Source organism: Miniopterus natalensis, chromosome 4 (genome assembly GCF_054644295.1).
Source record: "Miniopterus natalensis isolate mMinNat1 chromosome 4, mMinNat1.hap1, whole genome shotgun sequence".
In the NCBI taxonomy this organism is placed as follows: Eukaryota; Metazoa; Chordata; class Mammalia; order Chiroptera; family Miniopteridae; genus Miniopterus; species Miniopterus natalensis.
Window position 1 is genome coordinate 52,151,588 of NC_142084.1, and position 8,395 is coordinate 52,159,982.

The window sequence follows — 8,395 nt, forward strand, 5'->3', positions numbered from 1 at the left end:
TTAGTATATTCTATAGCAGGGAGATTTTACCTCTAAGAATTAGCATTTTGTGATTCTCAGTTTTTATATCAAAATGTTTACAGAATGTTTTATAGCTAATTAAATAGCAAGAGCAAAACCTTTGGGACTATAAATCCTAAATATCTATATTTTTAAAACTCTAGTGTGATAGGCACTAATATTTGAATACATGCAGTTAGCATCTCTTCAAATTAAATATCATTATTACTCATGATAGGTCATTATTACTTATGAGAGGAAATCAGATAAATGTTTTAATATTTTGTCCCTGAACTACATACAACTATTCCCTGTGCTACTTCTACAATTCCCATATTTACATTGCTAAAATAGTTCCTTTCCAGAGACTAAGTCATTTAAAAATATATTTACTGAATATATAATTAGAAGAAGTTAAAGGAGAAATGTATAGATATTATGAAAGGAGTTAAGCGAGAAATGTAATTCCTTTTCATCCTATAAAAAGCCATTTTGTTTTTATCTATTTCTGTAATGTGAACTGGCACATACAAAATTATAAATAGGGGAACAATGTCACTATAAATAGCAGTCATGCTAGATACACACTCACCCCATGTTCTTCCTCTTAACTCATTCTGACCATATGCCCTGTTTTAAAAGTACCTGTTACACAGTTTTCCTCTATTTTTTTCCCTTGTCTCTGCAACTCAATAGGCTCAACACCTTTTTATAATCTGTTCCCATCAACCTACTTTCACCTTCTTTTCCTTAAATTAGGCCTATAATTACTGTAGCAGTGTTTGTTAAATTTTAGCCTTTTTAATAAACTTGTATGTTTTTTGCTTTTGTTAGTGCTCATAAGTTTTGATGGGCTTCACCCTAGCATATTTTATTTTCTTCCCATGAGTTCTTTTATTTTTAGTGCACAGTTTTGCAGCATGCAATATATACATATATATAGGAGTTAGTACAGCAGTGAAGAGCTCAGGCTCTGGGATCAGATGGTCTGTGTTTGCTTCTTGCCTCTACCATTTACCAGCTCTGCGACTTTAGCCAAGTTCTTAACTTAACTTCACCTCAACTTTCTCCATCTGGAAAGCAGGGATACTAGCAGCAGCAATCTCATAAATGTGTTGTGAGAGTAAACATCAATGAATGCAAAGCACTTAAAATATCTGGCTCCCACTGTGTGATGACTGAATGTTGACTATCACAATCACAGTTGATCCTTGAACAATTCTGGGGTTAGGGGTGCTGACCCCCTACACAGTCGAAAATCCACATACAACTAGTCGGCCCTCCACACATGCCGATTCCCAGCCGCCAATCAAAAACACTGTACTACTTAGCAGTAGAGTTACACTGGACAAGTTTCTCAACCTCACTGAAATTCTGTTACCTCACCTGCAAAATGGTACAATGGTGATGAAACAGGGATATACATAAAGGATTAGAGGAAATATACATAAAGGCTTTATACAAGGGAATCATGCTACCAGAAATCACTAAACAAGTGATTGACAAATATGTTCCATCTTCTCAGAAAGACCCAGAAATGTTTTATACCTATGGTACCTTTTCTTATCACTTTTCAAAGCCAGGGGTGCTCTGATATATAGCAGGTGCTTGGTGCCCTACAAATATAGAAAGTAATACCTATATCAATAACTAGGGTTCCTTTTATTGAATTACCAAATGATAGCATTTACAGCACATCCCAGAGCAGAAAGATTCTATTTTGGTTTTATTTTATGTAATTCCATTAGCCAATATGTTACATGCCAAATGTCTTTAATATTAGAATAAAAATTGCTAGATTTTAAATCTCTCTTTTCTACTCATTAAACCAAATCTCTTCTTTTCTACTCATTAAACCAAATTTTCTACTCATCTACTGATTAAATCAAGAAAGCCTATGTCATTGAAGTGCATACTATTTTCTATAAATCCATATTAGTTCCAATGTGGAAACTTTTTCAAGCAAAATAAACTCCTAACAAGTAAGCTGAAATGGAAATTCTATGGTATCTGATTTTCTTTTTCTAGAACACTAGATTGATAAAAGATTAGTATTTGTTATGCAAAGAATCTCATCTCCTTCACTGCTTTTACAAGCTAGCTGTTCTCAATATTGAGTAAGTGTTAACTCTTTTATCCACTTACCTTCTTAATGTTTACTTATTTTGTAGAAAGTTTTAGGTGATGGGCAGGGAGAGGTGAGATACTCACTGGCATGTTAATTTTAGGATATTTGTGAAATCAGGGCAAGTCACCAAAGTCTGAGTAAAATAGGAGATGTATGGATTTCTTACAAGACTGAAATGGATCCTGGGATTGACTTCATATATGTAGAGCACTGGAATTAACATTTGAACAATAAGGAAATATCAAGGTGACCTCATCCTTGACAGGAAGGAAGAGGTAACCTTGTAAGAACATAATTCACCCTGTGGTAGAGGAAAGTCAAATTATCTGAGCTGTCATATTTAGAAAGATTATGGAAGAAGACACAATAGTGATTGTAATGATTCTTCTACTTCAGCCCTGGAACTTTCCTCAAGGTCCTTGAGAAAAAGGACCACAAACTAATAGAGACAGGAAATCTTAAGACTTGTAAACACTGCTGGAGAAAAAACCTTGCCCACCCTAATCAAGAACAAATTAATCAAGAAGTAGGCTTGGCCACATAGCAATCAACAGAGAGAAGAACAAATGTGCAGGGGAGGCTCAGGCTATGGAGGAGATGCCTGCACTGGGCCTGGCCTGGGAGGGTCACACAGGGCTAAACCACCACTGAGGAGAACACCAGGCTCTCAGGACCCTTGGAAGCAGGGCTTGGCAAACAATGGCTGGTGGGCCAAATCCAACCTGCTGTTTTTGTCCATCCTTGAGCTAAGAATGGTCTTTACATAATGAAATGTTGAATAAAAATCAAAAGAATATTTCACAATACATTAATACTATATGAGATTCAAATTTCCATAACTAAAGTTTCATTGGAACACAGCCATGCTGTGACATTATAAGAAATAAATATTTGATCTTTGCCCACCTTCCCCTCTTTCCCTGTCCTGCTCCTAAAAACAGCTCCTAACAGCTCCTAAAAACCCTTGAAATCTTCAAAGTGATAGATGTCTTTCTGTATGCTAATGAGGTAACAGAGGTCTGGGGGCTCCGAGATCCTTCAGGATGGGTCCTGGTTGCCAGGGGTACATACCATCCAGGTGATGAGAGGCATGGAGCTTTCCATCTCACCCAGATCTCTGGGGATGGGGGAGGGGCTGGAGGTTGAACCCATGGAGGTGCTGGGAAGGTAGTGTGTCCAGAGAGTTCTGAGTCTTTTTCTCCGTATCTTGCTTTATGCGTCTTTTCCATCTGGCTGTTCCTTGGTTGTATCCTTTTATAATAAACTGATAATCTAATAAGTAAACTGTTTTCCTGAATTTCGTGAGCTACCCTATGTCAAACCCAAAAAGGAGGTCCTGGGAACCTTCAATTTATAGCTGGCTGGTTAGAAGTACCAGACACCCAGACTTGTGATTGTCAGGTGAAGTGGGAGCACTCTTGTGGGATGGAGTCCTTAATCTATGGGATCTGAGGCTACCTCCAGGTAAATTGTGTCAGAACTGAATTAAGTTGAAGGACATGCAGCTGGACGTGCAGCTGATGTTGGGAAATTACTTGGTGAGGAAAACACACACACAATCGGTGTCAGAAGTTAAGTACTGATAGTAAAGGGAAAACAGGAGTTTTACCTTCACAAGCTCATTTATTTGTGAATGGCCTATGGCTGCTGCTTTGAAAGTGCAACAGCAGAGATGAGTAATTGTGATAGGGACCACACGGCCAGCAGAGCCTAAAATATTTACTGTCTTGTCCTTTATAGAATCAGTTTGCTGACCTCTGTCTTTAAAGGGCCACAAAGAATATACACATATCATTTACTCTTTTCAATCCTATGGGGAAAGGTATGTGTGTGTGTGTTTTAACATTTAAAAAAATATATGTTTTTATTGATTTTTTAGAAAGAGAGAAAGAGAGGGAGAGAGAAACATAGATGTTAGAGACAGGGACCAAATGCACAACCTGAGCATGTGCCCTGACTGGGAATCAAACAGGCGACCTTTTGGTGCACGGGATGACAGTCAACTGAGTCACAACAGCCAGGGCTTTAACATTTTTTTATTCAAGAAGAATATGAAATGTAGATTAAGTAACTCGTCTTAGTGAGGGGGCAAGAACAAGAAATGAACCTGGGCCCATCTGATTACAGAGCCAATGCTCTGGGGTGACCTCTTATACACCACAGTGATTATTACTTAAATTTCTCTACGAATAAATACAACCCGGGAATATAACGATTAAATTCATCGGCTAAAATAGAAGACAGAAGAAAATGGAAGGTCACACTGTTGGGCATATCAACTGAGTGAATGAAGCCTTGATATTCTGGAATTGCTGGAGAGAGCCTTACAGGGGCCCAGTGAATTCTAAGGAGATTCCCTTTTGCAAAATATTACTTTGAGCTTCTCTCATTTTAGGAACTAGAGTAGATCTGGATTTTTATATAATAATTAGAAGAAATTATTATCAGAAATGAATTTTGGCTTCTGAACATGTGCTTTGCTGGTATATATTTGGATACTCACAAAGTACATGCTGTGCTGAGGTCTTTCCCATTAAACCCAAAACTACAACTATATTCTATTAATGTCTTCTAGCTTCTCTAATTGTTTTAAAATAGGGAAAGTGAAAATAAATATTCCTATTCACAGTAAACCCCAAACAATTTTTCTTATTTGTTTTAATATTTCTTACATAAAAATCTACATAAAGACACTGGTATTTTCAGAATAGAAGTTTAGAACTAGAAGTTATATATGATTATGAATTATAATTTTTTCCACTTGCAAATGTCAGAATTCCAGATTTTAGTGACTTGGCCCAAACCCCAAAGCTCTTGAGGTACAGAGGTCAGACAAGATTGGGGCAGTTTCACCAGACGACCGGAGTTCACCCCAGTAAAGTCTGATCACCTCCTCCACTGAAATGCAGAGAAGCCCTCCTCCTTTTGTGGACCTCCCAACAATCACAGCTACAGCTTTGAGAAAAATGTAACACTGAGTATTTTTAATTCAAGTTCCACCCTTAATCACTTGAGATTTATCATAAAAATTCATCTTGGTCCCACCAGAGGCTTATGGTTCACCTACATGCACTAATGTTAATACACACTATAAAATTATTTTGACTATCTACAGTTTCTGAAACATTTCCCCAGGCTCTTTTCCATGGTTTTCTCATCATTTTTTGTACTTTCTCAAGAAGCTATCTTTAGTGCTTTTCCGGTATTCTAAACAGATTTTCTAAAGAAACTTACTTATTATTGCTACTTAATTAAAATTGAGGCAGGTTTTCAGCCTTAATCTAACTAACCAACGTGGATCACAACTTATCTAACTTTGGACTTCCAGCACGTTATTTTATGCTGAAATTAAAAAACAAAACTACTGGCTTGAAGCCATCTGGTATAAACAAGGAAAAGGTACAGATGGCTTATGTTTTTATTATCAAATATACTCAGTCTTCCCTGTACTCCCCCGGTATCTTTGGTATGTGCAGACACAAGTACATATATGTGATTGACACAAAACTTGAGAAGAAAAAATTTTCAAAAAGTTTTCCTATATTTCCCTTTTCCATTTTATTACTTTATTATTTTATCTATTTTTTTTTAATTTTTATCAGTTATGTTCCTTTCCATTTTATTATTTATTTTTTAGCCTTTTTGGAAGGGAGAAATCTCACTCTAAGAGGAAGTTCACTAACATCACATAAATCTCACTCTTCTGAAGTTCACTAACATCTGCCAAAGAAACCAAAACTGCTTATGTTATTCCCTATGCTCCTTTTCTGCTTTGTTGTGAAATTAGTGTAAATGGGAAACCAAACATTCTTCCTACAGTTCTTTGCTTTATCAGAAGCACTAAGCACTATATTATTGGACATTTAATACATATTAACTAATATCAATAAAATATACGATTAGGCTACCAATGTATATAGGGCAAAACACAGGCCAAAAAACCCTATACAATAAAAGTAAAATGAATGTCTGCTTATTATAGAATGTCTGCTTTCTGAAAAAAAATTATAATGAGTTATTAATAAATTCATTTATAATTCAATCAATATTTGTTGAGCTTCTGAAAAGAATAAAGGTGTTTCCTTTAATTTTCTTCAAGTATATTCTTAAATGGCTGTGATAAAAAGTGGAGACTAGGTACAAACAGAGAATTAATGATGTTTATAATAAATATCTTTTTTAGGCTGGAGAAACAAAAGGATGAACAGGGAAAGCTTTTTATAATGTATGGAATTTGAACTTATTTTTTTAAATGACTGAAGTTTGGACATAAAGATGTTAGCAAAAGGGCATGCCATAAAGAATGGTGTAAGTGAATTCGAGGAATAAAGGAAGTTGTGGCAAGGGGCAGGAAAGGATGGGCGCTAGCGATACTGTAAAATTAAAGTTGTCATCCTGTGGCAACAGACTAGATCTGGGGAACAAGATGACTCTGAGGTTTGTCTGGAAGGATAATGGTGCCTTTAATAGAAAAAGAGGTAGCAGAAATAGGCTTGAGAGAAGGGATGTGGAATTTTGTTTTATATACAAGGATCTTGAACTGTTAGTGAGGCATCTAGGTAGAGATGCATTTGAAAACTGGAGTCTTTAATTAAGGAGCGTTTAACAGACTAATGATGTGAATTTGTGGTCCTCCACATAGAGGAACCCATTAAAATCAAGAGTTTATTTCAGTTTATTTTAATCTATTCAATATAAAAGAGCTGCATGTAGACAGAGAAGACGGCCAAATTTAGTACTTTGGGAAAAATTCATATTTAAGAACTGGAGAAGGGTGTTATGACTCACATGGAGAAGCAGCTATCAGGTAAATACGATGAGAATATAAACAGAAGGGGACATGTTCAAAAAGGAGTGTGTGCTGAGAGCCTAAGGAGGGTAAGGGGGCGTAGCAGTCAGCTCAGGCTGCCATAACAAAATGCCAGAGCCGGGTGACTTTAGCAGCAGACATTCATTTTCCCACAGTTCTAGAAGCTGGAAGTCTAAGATCAGGGTGCCAGCATAGTAAGGTCTATGAGGTCTATTTCCTGGCTTGCAGATGGCCTCCTTCTTGCTGTGTCCTCACATCGCAGAGAGAGGGAAAGAGACAAGCTCTCTGGTATATCTTCTTACAAGGGCACTAATCCCATCATGAAGATCCCTGATAATGACCTCATCTAAACCTAATTATGTCCCAAAGACCCTGACTCTAAATGCCACCACATTGGGATTAGGGCTTCAACATATGACTTGGGGTGGGGCACAATTCCGTTTATAGCAAGAATGAGAAAATATCATTTGACTTTTAGATTATAAATATATGACTTTTATGAGACAAATTTTAATAATAATAGTATAGTAAAAGTGAAAGAAAGTCAGAAGTTATGGAGGAAAATATTATAGTGTGAATATAATATTTAAGGCCAATTACATTAAGAGGAATAGCAAGTTTGAAAGAAGGATGTTGACGATTAGAAATCTTTTGATTTATGTATATTGGTAGCTTTCTCTAAACAACAATACTTACTACACAGGGTACAAAGTTAGCTCAAATAAAGTCAAAACAGAGACTTCCACTTCTGATTAGGTTGTATAAAATCACAAGAGACTCCCACTCCAACCATAATAATGAGAACTAGCTTGATAAGGTGTATGATCATAGCTTTAAAATATCTATCTGAGCACATATATTGAAAAATTACAGTTAAAGTCATACTTTAAAGTGAAAGACTGAGCACTTTCCAACTATGATCAGGCAAAAGACAAGGATTCCTTCTCTCACATCTAATCAACATCTTATTGAAGTTAGGTACTAGTCATTAAAATAGGTTAAGAAAAAAAAAGCAATAGATGGCTGCCACAGCAAGCTCCACAGCTCAGGGTCCCCTGCCCTGAGACCTGGGGATAATTTTGGCTGTGAACATGGGGGGAAAAAAGCAAAAAGATTAGAAAGAGAAAAGTAAACTGTTATTTTATGTATATATAATTATTTATGTAGAAATTTCCAAGGGAATATACAAAATAACAACTAGAACTAAGGAGTAATTTTAAGTTTGCAGGATACAAAGCTAATATTTAAAAAGTCCACTGTAATTTCTGTATTGATAGTAAACAATTGAGAAACTATATTTTTAAAAATCCTTTTATAATAATATCAACAAATATTAAATACTTAGGAATAAATCTAACCAAAGGCTTGCAAGACTAACAAACTACAAACATTGGTAAAATAAATTAAGAAACGCCAAATAGAGAGAGAGACATCATGCTCAATATTGTTAAGGTATC

General features: G+C 36.0%; 1 non-coding gene across 1 annotated transcript; it reads left to right on the forward strand.

Annotated features, from left to right (window-relative positions):
• The first annotated feature begins 7,907 nt into the window (after nt 1-7,907).
• LOC148093281 (small nucleolar RNA SNORA5) lies at nt 7,908-8,033 on the forward strand. Its single transcript, XR_015714455.1, has one exon. It is a non-coding gene; the product is annotated as a small nucleolar RNA SNORA5 (small nucleolar RNA).
• The last annotated feature ends 362 nt before the right edge of the window (nt 8,034-8,395 follow it).